The 7,941-nt window shown below is 43.1% G+C and overlaps 2 pseudogenes; both read right to left on the reverse strand.

Moving 5' to 3' along the window:
- Nucleotides 1–5,140: 5,140 nt before the first annotated feature.
- On the reverse strand, nucleotides 5,141–5,658 carry LOC102473272 (chromobox protein homolog 3 pseudogene; annotated as a pseudogene).
- A 1,823-nt stretch (nucleotides 5,659–7,481) lies between these two features.
- Nucleotides 7,482–7,941, reverse strand: LOC102486030 (THO complex subunit 4 pseudogene; annotated as a pseudogene).

A 7,941-nucleotide genomic window follows, 5' to 3' on the forward strand; every position in this document is an offset into this window, starting at 1 on the left:
GGCTTTACCTGGGAGCTGAGAAATGTAGCCTCTGGCTCCACTCCAGACCTACCAAATCAGAAACTCGTTTTAAAAATCACTGGCAGGTGATATCAGCTGCGCTTGCTATTGCAAATATTTAGACAAATTAAGTTCATTAGCAAATCAATTAAATGGGGGGGGGAAGGCATAGAAAGCAACCATGGATACCAGAGACAATGTGGGAGGGGGGGGGAACAAGGCAGAGGGTGAGGGAGGGGGAATCAAGGATGGAAAAAAAAAAGCAAAATATACAAGACATAAGAAATGGAAAATTATTTGTTGATAACACGTATGTTGATGTGCTTGATTGAGCCAATATACACTGTGTTCTGGATAGAAAATTCATTTTGTATGCTGTAATGATGTATAGTGGATTAATGTAAAAAAAAAAGAGTTGGAAGAAAAAAAAATAATTGGCAGGTGATTCTTTTTCATCTAAGAGTTTGAGAAGGCCCTGCAAATTGGGTCCCGCGAATTTGGAAACCAGCTTACAAGGGTAAGTGGCCCTCAAGATACAGAGGCCAGACCCGACACCCGACCCTCTCTCGCCAACTGGAACGCACAAGGCGCACTCGGGATCGGGATCGAGCAGAACCGAAAACGCTTGCGCTCCCTTCGGCTGAGCAGCTGCTGACCCGCCGGCGGGACTCCGGCCAGGTGGAGCCAGTCACACCGCCTGAACAGTTCCGGAGGCAGCCCCAGACCAAGACCCACGTCTAAAAGGACCATGAAAACAAAAGTTGCTCTTCTGCTAGGTCTAACAGGAGTTGGGAAAACCTCTCTCTGCTCATGGCCACGAGAACCACGTTGGTGTTGGGAAAGCCGCTGGGCTATCTCCAGGAACTCTGCAGCCGGGGCTGCCTGTGATTGAGGATAGGGCCTCCTTCCGACATTTAGGGGTTCCAGCTGAGTGAGAGGTTCCACTGGGAGTCTCTCTTCCCTGTCTCTTTCAGCCCTCTCCACCCCCTCTCTTTTCTCTCTGTAAACTATGTATTTCTTTTATTTATTTATTTTTTAATATTTAATTATGGGACCAGCAGTTAGCGTAATGGCTATGTCGCTGGACTCCCACGTAGTAGACTGTGGTTCACATCCCCGGACCCGGTGGCTTAAAACTCATGCCGGTCGTGTATGCTTGCGTGCCCAAGATCCCTGGAGGAGAATGGAGAGGGGATTGCAGCGTGGCCATCCCCCCTGGGGGGTGATTTCTTGCTTTCTATCTCTCTGTCTGGCAAGCGCGCATGCCCTATAGCAAAAACAAAAAAAAAAAAAAAGAATTATTTAATTGTATTCATCATCATCAATGTTTTATTTTTTTATTTTTATTTTTTTTTAATTTGACCAGAGAAAGGGAAAGTGACAAAGGAAGCCACCAGGTCCAGGACTGGAATAGTCAGCAACGTGGGAATCCAGCCCCTCAACTACCACACCACCTGCCGGCCCCACTCTATATTTCTTACATAATTTTCAGATTTTCATATAATTACAACTTACCTGACTTAGAAAAAACCAATGATTAAAATTTTAAAAGTCTCCCTCATTTCTGTTTGAATCTCTGCAAGGATGAATGCTTGTATTCCAATATTCTCTGAGGTAACCCCACTATTACCAAAGTGATACACCATAAAGTCACTGTACACCATAGAAGCATTTCTTAAAATACTAGAGCCAGCATTTTAAGAATGTTTTGCTGCTAGCCAGGTAGTCTTTGAGGCTCAGTTAATCAAGACAAGTTTAATGCTGCTCCCTCTAAATTCAGGCAGGCAGAGGAACGTGTGAATTCTAATTGTGCAAAGCATCTCCTTAGCCTCCCTCTTTTTTATTCACCTCCTGTTTCCCCTTATTTTCCCTCTCTAATATATCTTCCATCTACTCTTTGCCACAGAGAGTGCCATTTTTTTCTTTTTTAAAAAAGAATTATTTTGAAGATATTTTAATCAACTGGACTGGGGAGAAATGTTCCCATATTGAAATGTTCACTTTGTAAGCAAAATAATGTGATTGAATGTATAAAAAAAGAATTATTTAATTTCATATGTTGTAACTGTTATTATTTTATTTTGAGTAGAGAAACAGGGAAAGTGAGAAAGTAAGCCACCAGGTCCTCCAGGACGCCAGCTGTAGTCGGCCATGTGGGAACCTAGCACTTCAACCACCCCCACTTGGCGGTCCCCATGCAGTTTTTTCTTAATCAAAGAATAGTCAATAACATAAGCAAGCTTTGATAGGTTCAGTTTCAAGAGGAAGTTCTCTGTACTGCACAAATACTATTTCCTCAATGATGAGATGCCAGCACTGGGATCAGTCGGATCTGAGTGAGCCTAACATTGCAAAGGACATGGGTCTTCAGAGTCTCAGCTTTAGTTCCTTTGGGACTGAAAATAGAAAAGCTACAAAATAGGCAGAAAATGTTCATCTAGCCATTCAGATCCAGAAAGGTGGTGGAGTCAGGGGGAAGGGAAATGGCTCAACTGTTTCTCTGGGAGGCTGGTCAGGTTAGAGATCAGGATGCTTTTCTAATTGGTGGTTCTATTGGGAGCAAAAGTTGATGTTCCACAAATTCTTGTTATATGGTACACATCCTGACTCCTCGCTCATCATCTCCCACTTTCAGGGCTAGATCAAGTCCCAAAAGAAACCTGGGCATTTGTGAGGTACTGGAATCAGATCAAGTTATTAGGGTTGGGGCTATAGTGATTGGGAACACCTGCAGCAACTTTTTACCCTTCACCGAGGAGGTGATGGAGGAGCAAGCTGGGATGCAAGAACAAGCTAGGATCAGCAATGCACAGCCAAGCCCGTCACCCTTACCTCTGACAGGTAAGAGGGGGTGAGGCAAGGGACTTAATTAAACTTGCTGAAGATGGGTGGGAATGGTGAAAGGGGCTAGGGCCATTGTCTTGATTCCTAGCCTCACTCCAGCTTTGAAGTTTGTGAACCAAGGGAGAGAAGCTAATCTTGTGGGAAAGGTGAAGGGGTAGAACTATCATAGAAAGCCAAGGTACAAAAAGAGAAAGGAAGTTGGGGAACACTTCTACTAGAAATAAGACCTAGGAATCATTTTATTTCCCTAGAGTGGGGAGTCTCAACCAAAGTTGCACATTAATGTCATCTGGGAAGCTTTTAAAAAATTCTGCTGTTGGATTCAGCAGGTGTCATAGGTGTCATAGTGGTTGAGGTACTGGACTTCTACATGGCAGACCATGGTTCGAGACCCAGATCTGGCCACTTGGTTTCTCACTTTTCTGTCCTCTCCCTCTCTCTCTTTTTCTCTTTCTCTCTGTCTCTGGTAGGCACACTTGCTCTATAGCAAATGTTTTTTTTCTAAATAAGAATTATCTTATTTTGGGGCTGGCAGGTGCTGTGGTAGTTGAAAGTGCTGGACGCCCACATGGCTGACCATGGTTCAAGTCCCAGACCAACCGGCTTGCTTTCTTGCTTTCCATAATAAAATATAAGTTGTTAGATCTGAGTTTATGAACGTTCATTATCTTTTCTGGTCTTCAAGTTAACCCAATGGGGTTCTGCTGTTTCTTGCTTCTCTTTCTATCTGGACTGAGAGTTCTAGAACAATGGGAAGCAGGCCTCATGCATTTCCTTGTGACTCACACTCATCACAGTGTCTATCAGAAAGTGATTCTCAGTGCTCCTAACTGAATTAGATTATGGTTAATGAATAGAATTAATCAATTAAAAATTATAGATAAGAACATAATTAACCTATTTGTTAGATGGACAAAGCTGTATTTGTTTTCATCGATATTTCTGAAAACAGAGGATCAGAAATTGACTTTGAGGGCACTAGCAGATCCTGTGGTGTTTAAGGTGCTGGACTCGCTGAACATGGTTTGAGTCCCAGATCTGGTGGCAGGCTTTTTTTTTTTTTTTTTTTAAAGGAATATAAAACTATTTATTGACCACTGTTCACCAGTATTTACAATAAAGTAAACAATATACAGTTGAGTAACATTCTGATTACTACAGGGTTATTGGTTTTCCTTGCTTCTGCTGAATCAGTAACCCAAATACTGCAAAGATTGAGGCCTACATGTAAGGAATGAATTGGGGTTAAGAAAAGAAACATGCACAATAGTTTTAGATCAAATTTGTTCACTCACTTATGCCAGCAAGTCCTAAACTGCTGATATCTTTAACCATCTGATTAAGTTTCCATGAGCCAAATCTTAGACATTTCATGAATAATGACCTTTCAGTCAATAGAGCATAAGGATTTCAACTTTTTGTAAAGGAAGTTTACTAGAGGATTAAAATGCCCACTTAAGTCTTCCTTAGCTAAACAACGGGATTTGTCCATTTTTGTCATCTGGGAGGGGAGCTTGCTAGTAACCGTAGGATTTCTCCTTTCAGGAATTCTGCAAATAAACTATTGAGTTTATATGACTACAGATAGATAAAAAATTCTGATGATTGCTTTTAAGTTATCCAATTTAGATTGCCCAATTACAAAATCATTAATTTGAAAGGCTATGGCTTCGGGGAAAGCTTTCAGTTTAATTTGGAGGAACTTATTTCTTATTCTGAGGTTGCTCAGCATGACAGGATCTCAAACATATAAGCTTATACACAGTTTTTGTTTTGGTGAAGGTTTCAAAAACAGAAAGCCATTTACTATTATCTTATGTATACAAACACACAAAGATGGAAAACAAAAACCCCATACTGGTACTGAAGCATGTGAGTTAAACACAAGTTCATGACAATGAAACATTTCCCCAACATTTAGAAAACCTGTTCCCAAATGCAAAGGACAAAATACCATGGTATGAAATGTTTTTTTCCCAATAAGGAAGCGACTACAGAAAAGCTTTTATTTGTTCAAAGTAACCAAAGTATTGGGATGCAACCTCCCCCCTCCCAATTCCCCAATACTACTTTCAAAACATATCAAACTTGATTTTTCCATTAGAATGCAGTTCTTTCTCCGCACTAGTAAATCAAAATCCAAGACCCAGATTATATATATATATATATACATATATATATTTGTAAAACAATGCAAATAATATATATATTTATATATATAAAACAATGCAAATAATATATATATTTATATATATAAAACAATGCAAATAATATATATATTTATATATATAAAACAATGCAAACAATTATTGAGCTTCATCTTCTGGACAAGAATGCCAAGTTAGTCTCTCTTCATAAAAAGCAATTACAATTTGAGGACACTTCATATTTGCTTCTTTTGCCAGTACCAAGTCTGCCTCATCTGAATCTTTCCATTTCATGAGAAACATCAACTCTCCACTGCTGTCTTTGGCACTAATTATTCGTTCAGGATCAAGACCTCTGGCAAAGCCTCTTGGTTTATCAGCAACATCTCTCTTCTTGTTTGATTTGCTATAATCAGATTCACTGTCAGATAAAGATTTTAAGGAATGCTTCAATGCACTCTGGACAATCTAAAATTTATTGTCAGCATCTGTAAATCCCTTCCACTTCAGGAAATATTCCACCTTCCCATTCACTACGCGTCAGTCCAGAGCTTCTTCCACCACAAATTCTTCAGGCTCTGCCTCTTCAACTTTTTTACTCTTTCCATTCTGTTTCTTACCCATTTTTTGCAATGTAGTTTTATTGGAGGCCATTTTTTATTGCAGACTTGAGTTCACCGCTCCGAGCTGCTCCGGGTCGCAGGTCTGCGTCATCTCTGGCCCCACGCGCCTCCCTGGCAGCATGCTTTTGATGTTCACTTTCTCTTTTCCTTGTTTTTGGGATCAAGTGTTCCACCTCTTTCTCTATCTTTTTATATTTAGAGTGAGATTTTTTTTTTTTTTTTTTTTTTTATGGCTCATGCCTTCACCGGAGAGACAGGAGACAGGAAGTGAGACAGCCACGGAGACAGCCATGTTGCAATCCCTTGTCCTGCATTATCCTTTCGTGATTTGGGGCATGCATGCACATGCGTCTGGCATGACTTTTTCTTTTTTTTTTAAAGTCACCGGGTTTGGGACTCGAACCACAATTGACCACATGGAAGTACAACAACTTAATCATTACCCAATCTGCTGGTCCCCCTCCACCTGCCTCTCATTCCTCACCTCATCATTTACCTGGAACACTGTTATGCCACTTCCCACTATGAGGTTGCTTGGAGACCTGGATGCCACTCTGGCATCAATTCAATTTCCCCTTCAAGCCACGCAGTTCTTGTTTCTCAATCATCGTACACTAAAATGATCAGTTCAACCACCAGCATTCTGCCCTTTTTTTGTGTGTTTTTTGTTGACACCCTAAGAAGTCTGGAACAAATTTCACCTCTCTTAGTTCACACACAGCTTGTTTAGGCTCACATATGAAAGCTATAAAACACCCATGTTTTTCCTGCAGAAATCAGACTTGGAAGGGGAGGAAGCCAAGCCTCAGGTGTCCTCTCTATGCCACAGGAACTTTTTGGGCTTGGATCTTGCCTTACTACTCCACGCTGGGTGACCCATTTCAGCTCCACTCTAAATTCTCCTTAGACTCCTCCACTGTTCTATGGGCTGCCATGCTGGAACTGCTCACGATGCAAACATTGATTCAAGGAAAGCTGCCCCGAGCCTTCATGGCCCCAGTCCTCAGCCTGGACACTGATGGAGCCAAAGGCAGCCCAGGAGAGGCTGATGCTGCTGACTGGGGTCGACAGAGTAGGAACTAAAGTGCATCTGCAAAGTGTGAGCCTCGGGAAACGGCCTCCCCCACCCAGAGACTGAGATTCATCTCATCATGGACCTCTGCACTCCTGCTGGCAGAACCCACCCTGGGCGCCCACTGTAATGAGCATGCAGCCACCCTAGCCAGGCAAACACTGCTGGCAGTGGGCACACAAGAGCCCATGGTCAGAGCACCTCTAACCTTGGCCAGAGCCCTGGAACTGCCCTCTTCACAAGGAAGAGCAGGAAGTCTTCCCAAGAGCTTTTCCCTTTCATGTTCCACACTTAATGGAACTTTTGTTTCATGAACATCCTTCTGGCCCAAACTCAGTCCTTATTTCCCTTCTAGATTGTCTGCATCATTTATTAGGTACCTTCAGGGGGTTAGGAGGGCATCAGCCGCCCTAAATTTACCATATAAATCCAGTGACCACTGTTGTACAAGGCTCCTTGCTACACCCCACTCCCACCCCGTGCTTTTCTTCCTTCTGGTCATTAATATCCTCCTGATATCTGGAGCAATACCCTGTCACATATTTAATCTGGGACAATGGGGTCTGTAAGAGTTGAGAACACTGTTCTTTGACACAATCACCGGTAAAATAAAATCCTCCCAAATGAGGAGGGGCAAATTTCAGAAATTAAAAATGAATCGTGAACAAGCAAAAAAGCCAACAAAGTTGCTTGAGTGTTTAAATTTTATTGTACATGTGAGAGGAAGGAACTCAGCGTTGGGCCCTCAGCCTCGGGCATCCTCCTACTGCCTCAGAGCAGAGAACTGAGCACAAGGTCTGGGTGCCACCAGGATTTGCGAGTCTGGCTAATGTTGGTCCTTTTCGGCAAGAGCGGCAGCTTTGTAGGCGTCGAGTTGGGCGTCCAGCTCCTCTGCAGAAAGCTGCTGCTTTGAATGGCAGCCTGGACCTTGGTCTCCTCTCCTGCCGCCTCGCCAGGAGCCGCTGCCACGAGCTGAACCTCCGGAGTGGTGCTTGCCGCTTAGACTGCCTCCGTTCCCACTGGAGATGGGTCTCCTCGGCGTATCCCCGGGCGAGGTGACCAGCTGGATTATCAAGGGTCGGCCATCCAAAGGGACACCGTTGTACTCTCTCAGTGCCTTCAGGGCGTCGGCTTTCTGCTGGAAGTGCACGGTGGCTGTGCCCAAGCTGTGGCCAGAGCCATCGTAGTGCACCGCCGCCTGCTTCTGCAGCGCTCCGAATTCGCCAAAGAGCATCTGGATATCCCTGTCGGACAC

The sequence above is a fragment of the Tupaia chinensis genome, unplaced genomic scaffold (genome assembly GCF_000334495.1).
Source record: "Tupaia chinensis unplaced genomic scaffold, TupChi_1.0 Scaffold144378_1, whole genome shotgun sequence".
Classification (NCBI taxonomy): Eukaryota; Metazoa; Chordata; class Mammalia; order Scandentia; family Tupaiidae; genus Tupaia; species Tupaia belangeri.